The sequence below is a fragment of the Lissotriton vulgaris genome, chromosome 12, assembly GCF_964263255.1.
Source record: "Lissotriton vulgaris chromosome 12, aLisVul1.2, whole genome shotgun sequence".
Taxonomy (NCBI): Eukaryota; Metazoa; Chordata; class Amphibia; order Caudata; family Salamandridae; genus Lissotriton; species Lissotriton vulgaris.
This window is the reverse complement of record NC_141700.1, coordinates 196122444-196137729: the sequence shown is the minus strand read 5'-3', so window position 1 is coordinate 196137729 and position 15286 is coordinate 196122444.

The following is a 15286-nucleotide window of genomic DNA, read 5'->3' as shown; positions in this document are numbered from 1 at the left end:
GACCCAAATAGAGAAGAGCAAACTGATATTCACGAAGAACACCATACCCATTCTAAAAAAGCATGGCACAAGCTCTAGTAAAGCCGTTTCGCCGGCACTGGAGATATTCAAGTTTAAGCGTAGTCTGCAGCACTGTATGGGGCTGAAATTTGGGGGCCAATGTCCAAGAACGTCTTCACAATCAATGAAAATACATTTTTGAGAAGCCTTGTGAAGATGCTAAATGGAACTCCTCTAGTACCACTAATGCTGGACCTCAATGTCAAACGAACAGATCACTCACTATACCATCTTACGGCCCCTAACCTTTTGGTTGAGGCTTTGGTCTACACCAGAACTCATAGACTATAGGAATGGCTTAAAAGAAATAATGAGCCTGGATGTGTCTAATTCCAATGCCTGGCTTAAACATGTTCATTTATGGTTAACGAAAATTGGGCTGCCCCAGTTGTGGGATGAACCAGAAAACTTAACCAAAACGCAAAAATTGGCTAAAACCGCCTTTTGGGGCTATATCGAATACACCATGATAAATGAGCACAGGGGTGGAACACTTTCTGACCTTCAAGGTTAGTCCCAGTTTTGATAACTTCCTCGATGAGATAGAACCACCTCTAGCCAAAGGTTTATTTATGAAACTGAGGTATGGTAACCTTATGACTAATTCAACTCTGGCTAGGTGGTCCTGGGAGGATAAAGCAGGGCAAACTGATACAATGTTAAATGACCTTTGTACTATGTGCCAGGATAGTTCCAAGGAGGATGATCAGCATATCCTTTTCTTCTGTTCTGCCTATGTGACAGCCAGGAGAAAATGGATTAAGCCTTTATGTAATCTCCTTGGTGCAAGATCATGTAAGGAAGCACTGAGAATTATTAAATCAGACACTAGAAGAACAATTGTATTTAGTATCAGTAGATTTCTTCTTTCCATAAACTTTGTTCGTAATAAGAATGGTCTTAAATTATAAGATGAACCGTCAGGGTATTTACTTGTATTCCACCCCGTTTGCCCCCTTGTTAACTTTTTTAATCAGTTTTTACCTGTTTTCATTTTTTAAACTTGACACAATGCATTAGTGTACTCTATGTTTATAAACATATACGTTTTTTCTTCGTACAATGATCCCTCCCCTCCAGCACTGTATTATACAACCTCATTTGCTTTTTCTTTTTATTGAAAATGATTTGTGTTAGTTAACTTTAGTCAACTTTATTCATGTACTGTTGATTTGTGTATCTTTTCTGGCTCAAACTGTGCCGAAATAAAGATTATTGTATTGTATTGTATTGTAAATGAAGCCCTAACTCTCGAATACAACTGAGTTCTTAACACAGACCTAAAAATGAATAGAGAGTTGCAAAATGATACATGTGGAAGAAAAAACATCCTACAAGTTGTGATTATTATTTTACAAAATAAATTATAACAGCCTGTTAACTTATGATAAAACTTTGCTGAACATCTTCACCATGGATTTGACCTCCCAAATCTAATACATGCACTTATGAATATATTTGAAACTTACAATTATATTCTCCTTCTTAATAGCTCTAACATAATCTAAATGTTACAGTAATTTAAGCGTGCCAAAATGGTAAATTGATCTCTTTGCTAAGCACTCTATTTAATTGCTTGTTTTACATATTAAAAGTTGAAAATAATAAATGTTGGTATTTATTTGAGTGTGAAAATGTAATACAACAGAATGGTGTGTGGCAAGTAAATTTAGCAAATAGTTTTCCTACATATTAGGAAACATGGTATATTTTCCCCAACAATTATTTTCAACTGTTCATCTTTTTTTTGCATAATCTGATATTTATATTCATATAATTGCCTTCCAGTGGAGATTGAAAAAAGTTATAGTTAACAGTAATTGTATATGTTGTCAATGTACTTTTTCTAATGTAATTTTTAGTTAATTTATAAAATATGAAAAAATGACAACACAATCAGTCAATGCCTTCATTAGTTTCTAAACATAAAAGCACCAGCAAAGTGAATATTTCTAACTGGAAAGTTCAAATTTGACTAATTATACTGATACTTTTGTGCCTGTAAGGAATCAGGTTATTGGTTGAGGGGCATGAAAGCCCCACCTAGACAACAACCATAATCCTATTCAGGATGAACCACAAAAGGCTATAAATTGACCTGTGCTTAACCCTCGGTAGCTTGACACAAAAGCAGTGACGTGTAACTTAGAGGCAATGAGTGAAGTATATAGGCAGCACACAAACATTAATATAGTAAAAGCACAAGACATGAAAAATCCCAAACCAATGTAATAAAATAGAGTACATTTTAATAATTGAAATGTGAGTAAAATTGCACACATACAATTAGTGTAACTGGAGATATTGAACTTTAAAGGTTTAGTGAAAATAGCACCTAAAATCACAAAGCCACACTCATGGTCACCTTGTTGTGCTAGACAGTGAAAAGCCATAAGGTCAGGCATACAATGGTCGAGCATGAGCTGAATACAGGGACCAGGCTAGCCCCACTGAAAAGTTACCTTCTCGAAGTGCAGGTCTTGCATTGCCAGTCATCACAAATAGTCGCTGATGGGGAGAAGAGACTGTCTCACCAGAGCTTTGCGCTACAGAGTTTCAGTGTGAATGGGTCTGTTTGTGGTTTCGAGGAGCGCACCTACAGGATTTTAACTTTTTTTGTTCGTGTAGGAACTTCCACTGATGACAAACAAAGATTCAGGACCTGAGAGGCACCTCTTGGGGCTCAGGACTCACTCCAACTGAGGCCAGAAACAGGGCTCATGGAGGTCTAGATATGTCCAGTTTTAGCTTGTCAGCTGGGCAGTTGCATGGAGGCCTCAGAAAGTTTTTGTGTCCCTGTAGCGCACATATGAGGTCAACCAACTGACACTTGGGTATGCTGGGATCAAGGCAAGCATGCCTAGTCTTCCTTCTTCAGATATCAAGACTGTCCCTCAAGCAGCAGGTTAGTCCTCTGTCAGCAGGGCAGTCCTTCTTCTGAATGCACATCTCCAGGAGTGTTCTGAGTTTAGGTTCTGAGAGTGCTCTTTTATCCCATGTCCCAGCCTGTGAGTGGGGAATTCCCCACTTGTCGAATCTATCCCCATTTCTAGGTTTGGCTCCATACTGATTAGGTTCAAGAACGGGCAAGCCTATGTGTGGATTGCATTTTCATTGGCAGGGTAGGCAGCCCTTAGAGGTAGGGAAGGGGTTTGGCAAGTCCTGAGGTTGTTCCGTTGAAGCTTAGGAAGGTTGAGTGCCAACCCCTTAGGACACCCTGCTCAGCAAGCAATATCCAATGTCCTTTTGTGACTGTCTGGAAGTAATGCACAAAACACCAAAGGAGAGCCATTCAGTCATGTGACTCTGGGCACTTGCAGAAAGGCATATTTGAGTAGGGAGAACAATTGAAACTTTCTAAAAGTGTAATTTCTAGTGTTGTAAATTTAAATCTGGCTTTTCCAATAAAGAGGATTTTAAATCACAATTAATTTGAGTATAACCAGTAGATTCCTATCTGCCCCCAAACTGTAGTTATTACTTATTAGAAGTAATAAAGACAACATAGCGTGAGGTTGTAGGAGAGGTAGGCCTTGCGACTTTGGTGGATTTCAGTAAAAGGACATGTCAAACTTAAAACCATATGTCCAACTTTTTAAATACAAAACACTCTGCCCTATGAGCTGTTAGGGCCTACATTAGACATGACTTATAAGTTTTAAAAAGGAAGGTTCATGCCTGGCAAAAGGTTTATTTTGCCAGGTTGAAATGGTAGTATGAACCTATACTAAAGGCACCAGTGGCAAGCCTGAGACACGTTTTGCAGTGCCACTTTACTAGGAGGTTCATGAGTGCTCCTGCCCACTATTAGCGTTTAATTTACAGACCTTAGGTACTGCTAGTATCATTTACTAGGGACTTACAAGTAAATTAAATATGCCAACTAGGTATAGTCCAATCTTAGTTAGTTTGAGGTAGAGAACACAAAACTTTAGCAACAGTTGACAGGACTAAAGTGTTCAATGTCGTAATGTCAACAAAAACAAGTTCAGCAAAAATAAAGTTGTGAAGGGAATACAATGCCAGGGATTAATGATCTAACAGTGCTGTTATGACATTGAATGCATTTCTTTGCAAAGGCAAATTCAACCACAAACTAGAAGTAATCTGTGATAATCCAGTACCACACATTGGCATTTGCACAGCTAAGCATGGGTGCTTGAACTGTTATCTGCTCTACTTTACCATTCAAGCTGATAGATTCAGCACATAATGGACCTGTCCCATTGTTTACCTCAAACACCTTCCCATACTATTGATGCAGTATCCAGCAGCATACCTAAAAAAGGGGACACATACATTACATGCATCTCAATTTATGCTCCTGAAAAACAGCCAGGTTTATGTGAGTGCTGGAGTTTTAATTGTGTAACATGGACACTGAACAATAGATAATGCTTAAAGCCACAAAATGGAAATTGTTCAAAATAAAAATAGAGTATAGCTCAATTCCCGCATTATATGTAATGCTGGACATACTTCCTGCATGTTTGATTCATTATCTCAAATCACAACATCAAGTTACAAAGGAGCAGATGTCCTTAGGGTTCTTGTGGCATCTCATAAAGTGAATAGCGCATGTGTAGTATCAAATCGGATGCTTGTCTGTGGATAATAACTGATAATTGAGTGGGCTCATATCTGATTAGCTAAATTTGAAATTCTTAAAAAGTGTAGTTGGAAGCTGCACAGGAAAGAAATAGACTGATGTACACAAGTGGACCATATCTATCTCAGAAATATCTAATCTGAAGCAGGTAGGTCAATTTACAGGAAATGTGGTCAGACACCCAATTCTGCCAACATCAGCATTCAAAGCCAATATCAAGAAGAAATTAGAAAGGGAAAAACAATGTTTTGTTGGCAGGCCTGAAAGCAAAAAGGTCACTTAATTTCTGGATATGTAATATTATTGAGTACCTTAATTTGGACCACAGAACTGACAATGCCATTCCACCCAGGACAAGTATTTGAATCTGGGAACATTAATTTGCATATAAGCTTCAAACCAAAAATTCCTTCTGGGCTGAAAATATATTCATTCTTTAGAAAGATTCAGGCAATACATTATGTGTGATGTGCAGAGCTTTCAAGGTTATTCATATGCTGAGTCGAAGGAAAATACAGGTGCAACAGCAGGCTTGCAGCAATATTTTGTAACATTTTGATTTGGCATAATAGTTATGCAGGTGCTCTTAAGTATGGCATATTTTCAGAGTCTAATTTGAGTAAAGCTAGAGCAATCATGGTCTCAACACTTTGAGGAAAGCTAAAATATAATAATATCCTTGGCAGAAATTTCAACAAGTAAAGAGGAGATTTTATTACCACCTTGATCTGCTTTGAAAGGGAGAGGTTGGAGTTCAATGATTTTCCTAGGATTTTTACGCCTATACTTAGTTCTTGTAAATTTCTCAGTTCTGTGGGTAACTAGCACTTGCCTACAAATTGCTACATTCTCCAAGGCATAGATCTTTTTATTTTGGACATATTAGGGGACTCGTAATAATGCAGTGTTTGGTTGCCAGAAGACAGGGGCGTAGGGAGCAAGGTTTGACAACATCAGGTATCTCAAGACTAGTGGCCCAATTTCAATGTTGTTAGGAAGGCCTTCCCAGAGCCATCCATAGCTGGACCTTCCAGGCGACTCATACTGGGAGTCGATTCCAACAAATGAAGAAGTATGATGCCCAAATTAACGTACTTACCGAACAACTCGGTCACTCTGGCTCTGTCTTCATTTTGCAAACAAGAATTCTCTGTAAACACTAAATGGAGTCGTCTGGAGGAATATTCCCAGTCCGATTCCCACTGCCCAAATACGATGCGTACATCCTATGCTCCAAATCCGTTGACACAACCAACTCGTCAGAGCATCCGGATGAGGAGTATTTCATCTCCGATTCATGGCACAACTCAATTCTTGTGAACAAGAAGGTGCAGCCATGTATCCTATTGTGCATCTCATCCCTATATTTTAAATCTACGGGTAAAACTACAACCCCAACTGACACCTACCCCCACACAAAAATACCATTACCCATTACCCCGCAAAAGGCAACATAATATAAAGCAGGGACAAAAAACAGTTACCTGGGGCGGGGTAATAGTCCCAGCAAATCAGATGCAAAGGTGGGGCTGGGGAGCTAATACTCCCAGCAATGTCCAACCAAAATTAGGAGGTGGAGGTCTAACACTCCCAGCAATGCAGAGTTAAAACTGGGGTTGGGGGTTAATACCCCAAACAATGTTTAGGCAAATTGTGGGTGGTGTGGCAAATATCCCCAGCTATGTTGGGCCTATCTGGGTTTTGCGGGGCAAATACCTCCAGTAATGAAGATGCAAATCTGGGGTTTGGGGGCAAATACTCCCAGTAATGAAGATACAAATTTGAGGTTTGGGGGCAAATACCCTGAATACTGAAGATGCAAATTTGGAGTTTGGGGTCAAATACCCCCAGTATTGTAGATGCAAATGTGGGGTTTGAGGGCAAATACCCCAATTAATGAAGATGCAAATCTGGGGTTTAGGGGCAAATGTAAGTTTTTCTGCAGGAAGGGGCACCTTCCTGTACAAAAACAATCCATGGAAGCTTTTTCCTCATTCTTTGTGTGCTGCAGAATGCAAAATACATGGAAAGGGGAAAAAGCAAGGAGAAATTAAAACATTTCTCCTCATTATGCCAGCTTTGGGGAGGCATAAGGTTTTTGCACTGCCCCAGGTTTACGTAATTTTGGTTCATCATCAAAATCTATTGGTGTTGCGTTGGAACATCCACCACAATGCCCATGAAATGCCCCCTTGATGCAAATTAAGACAAGGTAGCGCTTTGAGGTGCCGCGCCTTAATCCATATCTATTAGGCCTTGCAAAGCCACGCAGGGTGGCATTGAGTTGCCTCATAGATATGATTGAGAAGCCTAAGCCACTGAATTGTAAAAAAAGGTGACACTCTGGCATTGCAGGCCTCTTGTAAATAAGCCCCAAAGTTTTGTCTAAGCAAGCTTGCCAAACAAAATAATAAAACATGTATTAATCAACAGCTTAAATGTATCCTTACTAAGAAGAATTGAAAGTTTTAGAACCAAGAGATGGAAGAACTTTCTCAAGAAGATGCTTTGAAGGAAACTCGCTCACCCAAGAGTTGTATCATAATACCTACAGCATATGCTCAGTGACTACTAATATTGGTGTTTAGTTAACACAACAAACTTTTATAGATGTATCTGTCATTTTTAGTCATTCAACTATAAAAAACCATATCAGCAAGAACAATGTCGGACCAATCTATCTTCAAACCATGCTTTAGCAAAAATCATTTTGTCTAGCAGTGGCAGTTCTTTTAGCAGCACAGCAGTTGTTATTCTTGGCAGAGTATCCACGGGACCAAAAATGAAGTGAAGAGTTGGTGTCCGAGATTCCCTATTGATACCCTGGTGCTCTGGTTATAAAAGATGGGAGACACTTCTAGACAGTGGCTTTAAAATGCATGGAATTTCCTGGCTCCCCTGCCTTGGCTCCAAGCTGGCTTCAGTGACAATGTGGGGTTGTGAGTCCCTTTTGTGAAGACAGAGTACAAGCTATTCAGTGGAAAGTGGGGCTGTGCTCAGCTCTGCCCTATATCCTACCAGCAGATTGCCCTTTCAGGCACATTTAATCCTTCTATTGTGTGACTGAGACGAATTCACAAATTCTTATGTGTCAGTTACCCAGTCAAGTGACCCAGTACAGGATACATGCACAAAGAGGCATACAAATGTCAATGTTCTTAAAGTGGCATTTGCAAAATTGTAATGAAAAGCATGACTTTACCATTAAATAGGGCTTTTCATTACAATTCCCAAGACACCAAAGATGATACATCTATCTGCTTCCAATTAGATATGACAGCTTATTAAATGTAATAAGGACTCTCCAATATTATTGTAAGGGAAGGGTAGACCTCACAGCAGTGAAAAATGAAATTAGGTATTTTTCCCTACTAGGATATATAAAACTTAAATGAACACGTCTAGTGTTTAATTGCACAGCACCCTGCCCTATGGGATACCTAGAGCCTACCTTATGGGTGACATATGTAATAAACGGGGAGTTTAGGGCTTGGCAAGGGAGGTTTGATTCCAAATTGACATGGCAGTCCTGAAACTGAGTCAGGCTGCAGTGGTAGGCCAGGGACTTGTTTTAAGGTGCTACTTAAACGGGTAATACAAATGGATCACCTCATACCTCACAGGAAGATTCCAAAGAATCAGTCTTGCACCATTCACTTCATAACCCAAGAAGTTCATCCGCAGCATCCCCCAAGGTTTGTGCCTCAACCCCACCCTCTTCAACATGTACACAATCCCCTGGCTAACACAGTCAGATTGCACAGCTTCAACATCATATCCTAAGCCGACCACACCCAGGTCCTCCTCTTGCTGTCAGAAGACCCTTCCAACAGAAGAGCCAACTTCCACAAATGTATAATTAACGTTGCCGACTGGATGAAGGACAGTTATCCTCTCTAGCTCAACATGGGCAAGACGGAAGCCCTCATCTTTGAAAACAACACCTCGCCCTGGAATGATGCATGTTGGCCTGCTGAACTTGGCCATTACCCCACATCGACAGACCATGCCCGCAACATCAGCATCATCTTGGACACACTATACGTAGGAATCACCGCATGCCTCCTGAAAGGACTACTGACAATACAAAACTCAGCGGCAAGACTCATCCATGACCTCCCCAGATGGACCCACAACACACCCCACCTCAAGAAGCTACACTGGCTCTCAATCTAGAAGAGATGTCAGATCAAAATATTGATCCATGCATACAAAGCCTTGCATAACGAAGAACCAGCATTAATCAACAAATGCATGACCTTCCCCCAGACACCTATGATCCTCCTCCCTCTTCCTTGGAGACACCCCCCTGATTCGCTGAAGCAACAGTGGAGGATGGTCCTTCTCACACCTAGTGGCTAAAGCTTGGAATAACCGTCCCCTGCACCTCAGGACAGCCTCATCAATCCAGCAATTCAGGAAAGGACTCAAGGCCAGGACGTTCAATTGAACAGATCACCACAAAGCAGTTAGCAACTCCAGCTTCTTGAGACCATCACAAGTGATTTGCTGTGCTTTAATAATTCTTTATTGATTGATTGAATAAGTGCTGCTGCGCTGTGGTGTCTAAGCGTGGACTCTGCTGCTTTGTTGACCTGTGGGGGTCGTGTCGCCTATCCAAGAGGCAAACCTTTGCTGGGGGCTTGAAGTAAGGAAGGACGCAACCTTGCCCCGTGCCCCCTCCTGCAAGCTGTGTGGGACCAAAGGACTATGAGTCCCATCAGCCCCTGGGCACTCCACAGCGGTGTGCAACGGTTACCACGCATTTTTTACAACGCGGTACCGTTAGCACGCTACTTTTACCACGCAGGTCACTACAACGAAATGCGCTGGGGGGCGCTCCAGGATAGTAAATACTTTAATTTACTATCCAACTCCTTTCCCTAGAGTCCACGGGGACTGGAGTTGGAATAGTAAATTAAATAATTTACTATCCAGCGCCCCTCCACGCAAGTCGTTGTAACGACTTGCGTGGTAAAAGTAGCGTTGTAACGGTACGCGTTGTAATAGTACGCGTGGTACCGTCATACATCCTCCACAGCGCCGGGAGCATCTGAGGCTCGTCAGCCTCCTCCCCCTGCCGTCATATAATCAACCACCTGCTACGCGACGCGGACGCGCGCGGGCAGAGCCCGGGCCAAGGGCGGGCCCGTCTGAGCCCGTCCGAGACTGCTGAGGCTGGGCCGATACTCTTAGTTAAAATATTTAATATTGTCGGCGGGACTTGGACACGGCCTAAGTGGCAAAGAAAGCGAATTATACAAGTGGTCTGTGGTAAGCCCCATCTGAACTGTTCCTATCTAGGATTGTTTAGGATAGAATCTGGTAGCTGCATGGCACCATTTTATTATTTTATTGACTGTAATTGATTATTGTGTATTGTAATTTCTAAAGCTTTATTTTTTTATACATATTTCGGTGATATTTTTAAAGTTAGAAATAACATTAAAATGGCACGGCGTAAGGGAAGTAAAACCCCAGCTGAGCTTGTAAGCTCTACACTTGACAACTACCTTGTTAGAGCTGTGAACGTTATCAATAAACAAATCACTAGCTTGACTTAAACAGCTCATTGGTATTGCCCGGAGCGCTATCAGTAGTTGTAGAAGAAAACAGGGAAAAAAACAGTTCTAATTTGTCCCCGCTTACTAGTGTAGTTGAGCCGCCTATAGTACCAACTATTACACCCAATATGTCAACCCCGGGATCGCCCGCCCCTAGAACTAGAAGGGGATACAGAAAAGCACAATGTAAGCGAGGCACAACCAATCAAAGTAAGGGTGTAAAAAAGTCCTCTGGGAATGTTACAGTAACAGATGACCATATGGGCAACACTAGTGTAGTAACACTAAATAACGTACAGCTTGAGGGCCCAGTGAACCTGTTTGTGGCTAAATTAGAAGGATCCATTAGACCACTATCAGATAGATTGGATAATCTTTGTAGCGAGGTCAAAAGAATAGGGGGTGAGATTTCAGCTCAAAAGGAACTGTTAAAAATCTGCGTGGACATCCCGGGCAATACGGCTGCTAATACAGCAACAGATGAAGTGACCAAACCCATTGCCGAAAGTAGCAATGGGAGGCCTCAAATCCAGGGTGCTAAACCATCAAGGCAATCCCCCAATGAAGAAAAAAGTATGGCAGTTCCTGATTCAAGGGGGGAAATAGGATGGCATAATATCCAGCGCAGTAGGGCCATTAATCTACCGCCTGACTGTGCGCCGTATGTGGCAGTCTTAACCAACGTCCCACCTGTAAACGTAAATGTGCCCTCAAGCCAGCTAGAGACCCATGATTCACTCAAAAATAAAACCATCTCATGGCTAAATTGGGAATGTGGGTTCCCGTTGGAACTTTCTGACCAGATCCTCACTACCGGAAGAGTTAACTGGATAGGTAAAACACGCAAAAATATCAATGGGGATTGTGTCATTATAAACTTTAAAAATCCACACTTCGCCGCCACTTCCCTGATAAGAGCAACATCGTTACCTTATAAAGACCAGGGAATTATATTACGCCCTCTTGGCTACTTTTATAGCCATCTAACGTATCAAGCCAATGATGAACCTAATAGAGATAGAGGCCGTACTATTGATATATTTAGCAAATATGAGGTCCCAACTTTTAATCGGTTTCAATCTCTGAGAGGCCTAGATACAAATGATTGACTCGAACAGGATTACCCTGACTTAGGCGAGGAGGTTACCTCTAGAAAGGTTTGGTCAGAGAAGGACAACTCTGGAAAGCTAGAGACCGAGTATGTATCTGAAAATAGTAATGATGATGGTAAAATTGGGGACAATTTAGTCTTGTCGGTGACGCATGTATCCGACTATAGCCATGATGAGGAGGATGTGGTTGGGCCTACTAACACTCAAAGAACCGAGGGGGGCGAACCAGGTGGGACAGTTAATGGTCAGACGACTACCATGTTAAACAAAGGTAATCAGTACCCGCTCTGCTCCATCGCCAGCTGGAACATAGCAGGGTTAGCTGCTAAAGGTGATACCCTGGGATGGACAGAGTTTATTAAGTCGTACGACATTATCTGCCTCCAGGAAACATGGTGTAAGGAAAGGGTTAGCTATGCTGGTCACGTTTCTTTCAACTTACCAGCGCTGGCTTCGTCATCTGAAAGAGCCAAGGGAGGCCTCCTGACACTGGTTTCTGTAAACCTCCCTATTACTGTGAAAAGATATATAATGGTTGGGGCCCATTCCCAGATCTTGTGGCTACACCAGAAACAGGCACGCAATATTTTAATAATAAACTTTTATAACAATGTTTTTGATAGCACGCGTCACCAAGTTGTGAATGACTTGGAGGCCGCTTTAGACGATTTAATTACAGGGGCAAATGTCGTTTTTGATTTTATTTGGTTAGGTGATTTTAACACTCCCATCTGTACTTTGTCTATCCTGGGGGATTGTGGGGTCAAAAACAATCTTGAGGAAGATGACCTGCACTTCCCGCATAATCATTATGGGGAGTCATTGAATAAAATAATTGCAGTCCATGACCTTGAAAGGGATTTTTTAACTATCAATAGTTTCATTGATACTAAGTTTACTAAAACCGTCCCGGGAAAATCAGTTTATAACAAAGGGTGGTTTGATCACACATGTACCGCGCTGCTAACGGAACTGAAGCAGGTCTTGGCAGCCAGGCCGAGAGACAAGAACGCAGTTAACCAACTTAGACATGATTATAAGTTAGTTGTTAAACGTAGGAAGACAGAGCTACAGCAAGAGGCTTGGGAAAAGTTAGCACAGGCTGCAGAAACCTCTAATTGTATGTTATTTTGGGCAACAGTCAATTGCCCCTTCCTTAAAGACGACATGGTCCCAGAACTTACATCCAATGTCAATATGGCAACCTGAGTAACCCATTTCTCCAATATTTTTAACACTGATAAACCGCATGGTGATGACCGCAGACCTTGGCCCATAGTACTGCTGGATATCACCATTGCTGAGGTCTTACAAGGAATTAGTGTAAGTAAAGGGGGAAAGGCCCAGGGACCTAACGGGGTTCCCATTGATGTGTATAAAACCGTTCCCGCGATGTGGGGGCCCGTGTTAGCTAAAGTATTTAATGCTGCAGTATGCAACGGAGAACCACCGACTTGGGAGGAATCTATTATAATTCTGATCTATAAGAAAGGGGGTAGGGGGTGCGTTAAGAACTATCGTCCCATATCCCTCTTAGATTCCTCAGTCAAAATTATGAGCAGGGTTTTACTGGTAAGGCTGGAAGAATGGGCAGAAGATAACAGTATCATGGCCAGCACCCAGTACGGTTTTACGAAAGGGCGTAGAACCCTGGACCAGTGTTTAAACCTAAAACTCCTCATCGGGAAGTATACACAGGCCAAAAAGGGCTCTCTCCATCTCTGCTTTGCAGACTTAAGTAGCCCCTTTGACCTGGTAGATCACTCAATTCTTCGGATGAAGTTGTTAGAAATGGGGGCACCAGAAAGTATTGTCTTTTTCCTAGCACGATTATATGATAACCTTCGCACCAGTGTACGGTATGGTACAAAAGGGGAGTGTACCCCAAAGTTTAAGGTTGGGCGAAGGAAAAGACAAGGCTGTGTACTTGCCCCCCAGCTTTTCATCCTTTTTATTAATGAGGTAGATGCAGTTTTAAAAACAATCAGTGCTAATGCCCCAAAGGTTAATGGTCTAGACGTACCGGTCTTGTTATACGCGGACAACGCTGTGTTACTGTCAAGGACCCCAATAGGGCTTCAAAGTTTGCTCACAGATGCTCAGACTTCTGTCCACAACCCAAGCAACATTCTGCCCATGAGGACAACAACCATTAGAGGCCACTGACAGCTGTCAGTGTCAAGAACCATGCACCAAGTCATCCAGAAGTCTCTGACCTCTGGGGTTTCTTATACTGGGGTGTACCAGCACAGGTTTTAGGCACCTTTTTCCACTCTCCTTCCCACAAGTCATGGGGCAGTAGCCTGACACTGGTCACACAGCTCAGGCTGAACAGGTATCAGAGGTGAGTCCTTCCTCCCCCTGCCCCTCCATCTAGTCCTCCGTACCCTCCGTTTGGGAGTGGTACGCTCAGATGTCTGAGCTTTCAGGGCGCCCTGGGTGGCTGCCCCTCTTAACTCTTCTATTACCGGTGGTAACCCTTTCCAAGAATACTGTCAATAGCCATTTTGGAACTAACAATGACACTTCTCTGGGTCACCTCCCCACCACACTCTAGGGATACTAAGGTCCCAGGTCAGATAAAGTCCTGCCCCTTGGCCTGAGTTACCCTACACACCTGACCTGTGTAATGCTCTGAGGAAACCAGATTTTCCATTACCATGGTCTGGCTGGCCCTAGTGTCTTCAGAGCACTGACAGTGACTCCATTAACCTTGACCTGATGGAATTATTTGTATCTCTTTTCTCACTTACCCCGGAGCTCACCAATTGTTGTACCCAGGATAAAGACATGGGGTTCGCATGCCTGTCAAAAACAAAATGTGCAGACTTCTGACAAGGTGAGAGCAACTATTATGGATGAGGTAGAAGGCCTGTGTAGGGTTTAGAAGTAGGCAGGACAATGGCGCTCAAATAGTAGTACAGGTTGTTGCAGAGTGGTTTAGTTTGATACAGGTTATCATGGTGCAGCCAGTATGGAGGGATACCCTAAACCTCTCAATGAGCCAAAGATCAGAACCCTTGGCACTGGAACAACATATAACAGGTACTGTGCACACGTGTGAGGATAAACAGTAATAATACTGAGCGATTTACAGAAAATCAAGATGACACCGGGTGGGTGATAAACACGTTGTTCATTTAGACATTATCTTCATGAACATACAACGCTAGCGGCTGGCGTTGTATGTGCACACGTGTGCACAGTACCTGTTATATATTATGGATGAGGTGTCCAAGTCGCCGAACTTGGGGGGGATTGAGCCCTCCTGTAGTCCTGGTTGTCCCTGGTCCACTCAAGTGGCACTGGTACCCTAGAACTGCTATCCTGTGTGGATTATAGGGGTCTCAATTCAGTGACCAAGAGGGATGCTCACCATATCCCACCAGGTTTATTACTTGAGTGGGCTTCACATCCCCCTCAACAAATGAGTAGTCATTTTTTCATTATTTATAATTCCATTTTTATTAAAGCTACCCAAGACAGCTAAAGCTTTCTCCTGTCTATATCTAGAACGGTATATTCTCATGAATGTACCTAAGGACCTACTGAATATAATGAATAATTAATGTGCATAAAATCAGTCCCGGTATAAACGCACTGAAATCTTCTCTATTCTGATCTCGCGGACATATTTTCAACATTTTAAATGTTTGCTCACTTCGAACTTAATCAGTGAATTCATGTAATATTAAGGAATACCAGTGAAAAGGTTCTTAAGAAAATGGAACCTAATGGAGATGTTAATTAAGGACCCTAAATTGGCATGAATGTTATGACTTAAGCTCCCATGAGGAGAGGAGCAACATGCAAAATGGAAAACCCGAGACAAAGAGAACCACCCAGATGTATATTAAAAAAAGTAGAAGTACGTTTTTGATAATTATCTAAAAAAAAACTTTTGATCATAGCAGGAACCAGGATTAAAAAACATAACCAAA